The sequence below is a fragment of the Podarcis vaucheri genome (genome assembly GCF_965113315.1).
Source record: "Podarcis vaucheri genome assembly, chromosome: 17".
Lineage (NCBI taxonomy): Eukaryota > Metazoa > Chordata > Lepidosauria > Squamata > Lacertidae > Podarcis > Podarcis vaucheri.
The window spans coordinates 12,112,446-12,120,909 of record NC_138755.1 but is presented as its reverse complement, the minus strand read 5'-3'; positions in this window follow the sequence as shown (position 1 = coordinate 12,120,909).

Genomic DNA, 8,464 nt, shown 5'->3' with positions numbered 1-8,464 from the left:
ACAGTCTTTATTTAAGTTACGCATTCCTTAAGTTTGTATTGTCATTATTTAGTCCTTTCCCTTTCTATTCCCTTTTAACAATACTTCTCAAATTTCACAAATTTTTAAATCCCTTTAGCGTTATCTGTCCCTTATACATTCCAGATATTCCACAAATTTTCCCTAGTCCTCGGTGAATTTTTGGTCTCTTAGGTATCTGATCTTCCCAGTCAATTTGTCCAACTCAGCATAGTCTAACAGCTTCATTCTCCATTCTTCCATCGTCTGTGTTTCCTGTTGTTTCCACTTCTGAGCCAGTAATACTCTTGCCGCTGATACAAATGCTTTTCTATAACTACAGCGTAGTTAATATTTCTCCCGCCTTACTGCAATAGAGCTTCTGAAAATCCTGCGATCCTATACACGTCTCCACAGAACAAAGCATCATTGAGTTTGCCGAGACTTACTCAGATATAAATGTGTACACTGTACAGGGTTGCACCCTTAACCAATTTTATGGAAAAAATAAAACGAGGAAAATATAAGGGTAAAAAATTGTTTGCTTAGAAATGTGCTAACAAAATCACTCATGTAACAAGAAGCATGGGAACTGTAAGTTTCCCACCTGAATGGCACTTAAGCTGAAAATATATTATACAGTATTCTTGTTGTTCTGTTTCATAAAACCACTTCATTGCAAAAAACTTTAAAGCAGTTTAAGATATATATATATATAGAGATAGAGATAGAGATAGAGATAGAGATATAGAGAGATATAGATATAGATATAGATATAGATATAGATATAGATATAGATATAGATGATATAGATATAGATATAGATATAGATATAGATATCTTATAACTCCATACTTACCCCAGCTCAGTTCCCGACAAAGAGGAAAGCAGACAGCATATCTGCTAAATAAGTCTTCTGGGAAAACAACCTTGTTAGTGGCTAAATTTCTTTTCCTGGCACTCAAGTGTTGGAAACGTATAACTGAATGCTTTGACGTGGGTTATCTGTGAGAGGTCTAGTACTGTGGCCCTACCTTACTTATGTACCTCCTATGATGTTATAGTTTATAATTATTGTGTAATGTTTTAATTCTGACTATCGGTCGAATAAAGAAATTGATTGATTGATATAGATATAGATATAGATATAGATATAGATATAGATATAGATATAGATGATATATATATAGATAGATAGATATAGATATACGTTATTAAATTTGCATACTGTCCTTCATCTGTAGATCTCAAGGCAGTTCACAGCATAAAAATAAAAGATAAAACACACACACAAAAACCCAAGAAAAATCAAGAAAAAATTCACAACCCTACTTTGCAACATGCAAAAGTTAGGATACTAAAACAGATTAAAATTATTTCAACTTTCTAAGCATCTCGGTAGGTTTGTCTAAACCAGAATGTTTTTAGCAGGCTTCAGAAAGAGTACAGTGAAGACGTCTGCTTGATCTCAGTAGGCAGGGAGTTCCAAATATTCATGTTCTTAGAAATGGTTTGTGCTATCTTAGAATTAGCCTTCAAGGCCATACATTCATAATTTCCCTTGGTCTTTCATGCCCAGTTCTCTGCAGTGATACTGATACTGAAACGGGATTAGTGGAGTGCAGATTTTCACTGTGCATTTACCGTAAATTATAATAACCAACATCTTGCAATGCTAAGGCTCTCCTGCAGAACACAATCCTAGAAAATTGTGGCAAAACCAGTAGTAGCTCATCATCAACTTTTTTATTCGACCGTCAGTCAGAAAAAAGTACATTTGTCATTACACAGTTAAAAGGTCCAGGAAGATTTTAGAACTTAGCCAACACTAAAATGGGCTAAACAGATAGCCCCATATCAATACAACCAGTAGTAGCTAAATATATATGTATATACAGTATTCCAAATACAAAGCAATATAGCCAAATACAGATGTATCCTCATAATATTCTCTTATATCAGGCATAGGCAACCTTCAGCCCTCCAGATGTTTTGGACTACAGTTGCCATCATCCCTGACCACTGGTCCTGTTAGCTAGGGATCATGGGAGTTGTAGGCCAAAACATCTGGAGGGCCGAAGGTTGCCTATGCCTTATGGAAGTAAATCCCATTGAACTCAATGTGACTCACTTTTGAGTAGACATGCCTGGACTGGCACTGTAAATCTGATGATCAACTCTTGCAAAGCTTATTGTGCATATTTAAGCAGGAAAGGAACTCTTGAAGCATTTTTAGAAGATTAGCCTTGCTCTGCTCTGTTGGTAAATTCCAAGTATATAATTAAATCATTTTGAAAAGAGCCAGTCTGTTGCAAAGGTCAATCCTAAGCATGGCTCCTAAATGCAGTATATACTCACCTCTCTCCTGTCAAACTATGTGTCACAACATGGTTTGGGGCAAGTACTCTTTAGTGAGAGAACTCCAACAGAGATTTAACATCACAAAACATGTTAAATGAAAGGAAAGCATGGAAATGTAGGCTCTAAAACCTTTTAAATACGCCCTTCTGCCCCAAAATGTCCTCCTTTAAAAGCTCTTTCCAAGCTGTCCCACTTCCCTATCATAGAGATAGACCACACATTTGGTAAGTCATAAAACAGTTTACTTACAAAACTCATCAAAGGCCAAGTTCATGTGCTTTTCCACACAGCAGTCATAATGAGATAAGAATCCAATGTCTCTGTTCAGACCAGGTCTCTCCATGGTTTCAGCAGCTTCATTACCAAACTTAAACTCATTACCAAACTTAAAACCATGGAGAGACCTGGTCTGAACAGAGACATTGGATTCTTATCTCATTATACATGACTAAGCCATTTCTCACCTTCTCACCCCTTGCCTTTTCCTGTAAGACCTATTACAGTTGTTAAGAGTCGTCAACAGGCTCATCTCAGCTATCTGCCAATCTCCCATTCCCACCACCCTTCTTAGTAATACCCCTCCCCACCTTCTTACTATATAGAGGGATCTAGCAACTTCTGTTTCAGTGTATCTGAAGAAGTGTGCATGCACACGAAAGCTCATACCAAGAACTAACTTAGTTGGTCTTTAAGGCGCTACTGGAAGGAATTTTTAAATTTTTTTTATTTTGACTATGGCAGACCAACACGGCTACCTATCTGTAAGCTTACCCTATTGTTTGACCCTTTCATGCACAAATTAGATTCAAACATGCTAGAGTTATATGAGGCTGGAACCCTACAGAAAGCAGGCCAAGTGTGCAGCTAGGTAGGCACTGCCCTCATGATGTCCTGCAATTCAGTGCCCCCCCCATACCCAGGTGGTGGTAAAAGAAGATTGGGTGTGGAATACCCAAGAGGAAGAATGGGTGCATGTAAGCAATTGTAGTATTTCTTGGTTAATTTGTTGTTGTTGTTGTTTAGTCGTGTCCGACTCTTCGTGACCCCATGGACCAGAGCACGCCAGGCACTCCTGTCTTCCACTGCCTCCTGCAGTTTGGTCAAAATCATGCTGGTAGCTTTGAGAACACTGTCCAACCATCTCGTCCTCTGTTGTCCCCTTCTCATTGTGCCCTCCATCTTTCCCAATATCAGGGTCTTTTCCAGGGAGTCTTCTCTTCTCATGAGGTGGCCAAAGTATTGGAGCCTCAGCTTCAGGATCTGTCCTTCCTGTGAGCACTCAGGGCTGATTTCCTTCAGAATGGATAGGTTTGATCTTCTTGCAGTCCATGGGACTCTCAAGAGTCTCCTCCAGCACCATAATTCAAAAGCATCAATTCTTCGGCGATCAGCCTTCTTTATGGTCCAGCTCTCACTTCCATACATCACCACTGGGAAAACCATAGCTTTTACTATACAGACCTTTGTTGGCAAGGTGATGTCTCTGCTTTTTAAGATGCTGTCTAGATTTGTCATTGCTTTTCTCCCAAGAAGCAGGCGTCTTTTAATTTCGTGGCTGCTGTCACCATCTGCAGTGATCATGGAGCCCAAGAAAGTAAAATCTCTCACTGCCTCCATTTCTTCCCCTTCTATTTGCCAGGAGGTGATGGGACCGGTGGCCATGATCTTCGTTTTTTTGATGTTGAGCTTCAAACCATATTTTGCGCTCTGTTGGTTAGTTTACAATTATTTATATCCTGCTTTTCAGTATACAAGCACTTCCAAGTAGTAAACAATGTATTTAAAAGTCACCAGGGTCCTTACCACAGGGTAGTTGGTGGTAGAAAGGTCCTGTATTATTCTGCCTGCCATGGAGTCAGAGAAAGCAAGGCCAGAAAAATAACACATGGGAAAGAAAAGCCTATGATAAAGATGCATGATTGCTATAGACGGCTGACAGATGGAGGCCTTGGCAGTCAGTCAATCAGCTGGCAAAGAGTGTGATGACATCAGCTGATGGTCCCTAAGCCAGATGCTTAAAAAGCTAAACATCCTCCCTTTAGCTGGCTCCTAAGACATGGGAGGGACCTTGCCCCAGGGACTTCAGACTGTATAGCAGGGGAAGCGGAGAAGAGAGTAAAGGACAGAATGTGCAGATTGGGAGGGGAGACGTCTGCATTTAATTTAGCGTCTCTAGCAGCTCAACACAACAGAAAGTGCATGTTTGCGTATGTATTTAAAAATGAAAGATCTTTTAGGTGAAGGGAAGGTGAAGGGAAATCTGAAGATTTTATGGCATGAACCTACTAGCAAATCCACCTATCTTGTTGAGTCTGAGGCTAAAGAAATGGGATTTGCAATGTTTACACAAGTTTCCCGAGTTTACAGTGATAAGCACTGATAAGAAGGCATCATCATATGACATTATTTGGAGTAAGACTCTCAGGCCTGGGGAACCCAAGCCTATGAGTGTGTTTTGTAGGATTCCTGACCAACCTTGGGGAGAGGGGGAATGAGTTGGGTGGGGGGTTGCGTTGAGGTCTGTTGAAAGACAAACAACGGACAAAGTTGTTCTCTCCACCAAACCCACACACACTTCTTATTTTCATAGAAATCATAGAATTGTAGACTTGGAAGGGACCCTGAGGGTCATCTAGTCCAACCCCTTGAAATGCAGGAATATGCAGCTGTCTCATACGGGGATCAGACCTGAAACTTTGGGGTTATCAGCACCACACTCTAAGCAACTAAGGTATCCAGTATGATTTTGTTCTTTCTGTATATGAGGCAGGTTTGGTGTTGGACTCCACCCCTAGCCTTTATTTCAAAAGTTGGCAACCCTAGCTTTGCAAGTCGATAATGAAATGGCCACCAAGAATACTTATTGCAAAGTATTGGAAGACACAAGATCTACCCACCTTGGAAGAGTGGCAGATGAAGGTGACAGACTACATGGGACTGGCAGAAATGACCGGCAGAATCTGAAACCAGGGAAGAGAGACGGCGGAAGAAGATTGGAAGAAATTTAAGGACTATCTTGGGAAATATTACAAAATTAGTGAATGTTAAATTGATGTTGGATAGAATTTAAGTGGTTATCAGCTGAAATGATTAAGATAATTGGGGGGAAATTAAAAGAAAGAGAGGTGTAAAATTAAGTGAAAATTAAGGGTGAGGATTTGCTGAATGAATAATTCGAATTGGAATACAAAAAGGGGAGGTATGAGGAGGTCCGAGAAATAAGTTAAAAGAAAATAAGTGAATGAAATTATACGTGTTGTTAATTTTTTGTATTTTTGGTTTTTTTGTCTTTGTTGTATAATTTTTGAAAATTTAATAAATATATTTTTTAAAAAAAGATAATGAAATGGCCACCAAATGGTGGGAATGTGCATGAAAACACATGGTTTCTTCATCTGTCTCCAGCCTCTTTCTCCCCACCAGCTTCGGTTCTTTTCCATTTTAACCCATTCCTGCAGCCATATTAGCAGGGGAAAGAGAGCACAGAGAGATGTGCATTCCTGAGACCAACAGTCACTATTGTAATGTGTGTCTTTCTTTCAGAGCTTTTTGCCCCATTCCGTAGGTGGTGTTGGTTGCTTGGCATGCATCTGAACTGAGGCTGCCCCAACACTTCCTCCAGCCATGGTCTCCCTGAAAGATCCTTTGGAGGGAAGAAACAGGGCCCATTGTCACCAAATCTCAGGGGAAGGACAACAAACCAGATCTGTATTTATCTCCTGCTGAAATGCAGAGCTATCTCTAGTTTGTGGCAAGCTTTGAAGCAGGTACTATGTCAGAACTGAAAGCTTAGAATATTGACATACCATGAACCCAGGGCCAGCCCTTCCCCGAGGCAGAATGAGGCAGCTGCCTCAGGTGGCAAATTTTGAGGGGTAGAAAGTGACTAGAAATGTGTGCCATGTGATGTGTCCTGCAGCCCCTAAGCTAGCTTGCTGCCCCAGTGGAGGACCCTGCTCTGCCACCAGTGCTGAAGTTCAATCACCAACCTAGTCGGATATTGTGCACAGAATGGCCTTCGCCTTAGGCATAAAAATGGCTTGGGCTGCACCTGCATAAACCTGGCTTCAGTGTTGCTGCGAAATGCAGAAGAGGACTTGAGCTGAATGAGCAAGGGAAAGTGCAGAGGTGGCAAAAACAATATTGTGAGGCTATACAGAATGCATGTTACCGCTAAGATAGGGTGAAAGTCTAAGTGGGAGCCATAGCCTAGCCATTTCCTTGCTTTTTTTGGCTTCAGAAATCTGAATGTTAAACTGACGTCTTTGTTTTCCTTAATGCTGGCTCTTTCCCACCCTAAAAAGCTGGCAAATGGTGCCATTGCACATTGTAAACACTGGAGGGAGCTGCAAGATAGTAACAAAGAAAACACATTTTGAAGCAGCCTCCATTTACATTGCACAGTTCCTCAAAATATGCAGTTCTCTGTGTTAGTTGCAGGAGATTGTAGGTCAGCTGAGTTCTGCTGCCCTCAGCAGTATCCTGACAGGACCCTGCTTTCTAGACCACAGTCACTTGCCTAGATGCTGGAGACAAATCTTCAGTTGCCCAAACCCTGGATGTTTTTCCTTCGGTAAGCTGCAAATTTCTGGAATTCCCAGAATCGCTTCCCCCACCCCCAGGAACTCCAAGAAATGTCTGCATTCATATTCAGACCATCAGCATAGGAGACCCCATTCTGTTTTCAGCTGTTTTGGTTCGTGTTACTGACAAGAGAATTTTCCTTTCACCAGCTGTTCATTCCTTCACATCTAATGCACAATTCCTTCCCCAGGCATGGCTCCCCTGTTCCATAGCAATAACTGGTCTGTACCTTTGGAATTTTGATGGGGTTTTGAATCTCCATTAAATGAAGTGAGTGAAGACAGAGGCGGCTTTAGGGCAGCACAACCAGTTCCCCCGCACTAGGAAGTGCCAGGCTTTGGGAAGGAGGTGTGAGGTCCTAGAGTCCTTTTGCCTCCTTCCCAAAACCTAGTTAGCGCTTGCCCAGATTTGGAGAGGTAGCATGAGGGCTAGTGTGGTGGGTGTCGAATTTTGGCCTGGCACAAAAGGTAAAGGTGAAGGACCCCTGACAGTTAAGTCCAGTCGCAGACGACACTGGGGTTGCGGCGCTCATCTCGCTTTACATGCCAAGGGAGCCAGCGTTTGTCTGCAGACAGTTTTTCCGGGTCATGTGGCCAGCATGACTAAGCTGCATGACTAAGCTAGCACAATGGAACACCGAAACCAGAGCAGCACACGGAAACACCGTTTACCTTCCTGCTGGAGCGGTACCTATTTATCTACTTGCACTTTTTGGCGTGCTTTCGAACTGCTAGGTTGGCAGGAGCTGGGACCAAGCAATGGGAGCTCACCCTGTTGCAGGGATTCAAACCGCCAACCTTCTGATCGGCAAGCCCAAGAGGCTCCGTGGTTTAGACCACAGCGCCACCCACGTCCCAAAAGGCAAAGGACCCCTGACAGTTAAGTCCAGTCACAGGCGACTCTGGGGTTGCGGCGCTCATCTTGCTTTACAGGCCGAGGGAGTTGGCGTTTGTCCACAGACAGGGTGCCATATTACCAAGGTCCACCTCTGATGAAGATCTATATCAGGAACAATGATGTAATAAAGATCTACATCAAGAGCAAGGGTAGGACAAGACCGGCAGTGCCTTCAATTTGGAGGAGGATGATCTGGCCTGCAAGGAGCAAGCCACAGCCATCGCTGTTAACCATGCCAGCTGCAGCAGTGGGCAATGCATTCCTTGGAGCCCAGAACTGCTGCCTCTGTGGATCCTGCCAACTGAGGCGGTCACCTCACCTTGCCTCATGAGTGGGCTGGCCCTGGCAATACTTTTGACTGGGACCCTGGTGTTGATCCAAGGGGGTCTAGTGGTTTTGCTACTGCCAGTCCCAAGTTTTGCGATGCTTTCTGTGTCCAAAGTGGGAGGATTTTGTTGCATGCTTGAGGAACTTTAAGAGTAGAAAAACTGTACAGGTACTAACTGCATGTTCCTTCTGTTCTCCCTCCTTCATTGTCCTGTGCTCATAAGCTAAACCTGCATTAAGTTACATATCAGTGATTAGGCATTAATGAGCTGCAGCGCAATGTCTGAGCGCACCGGTG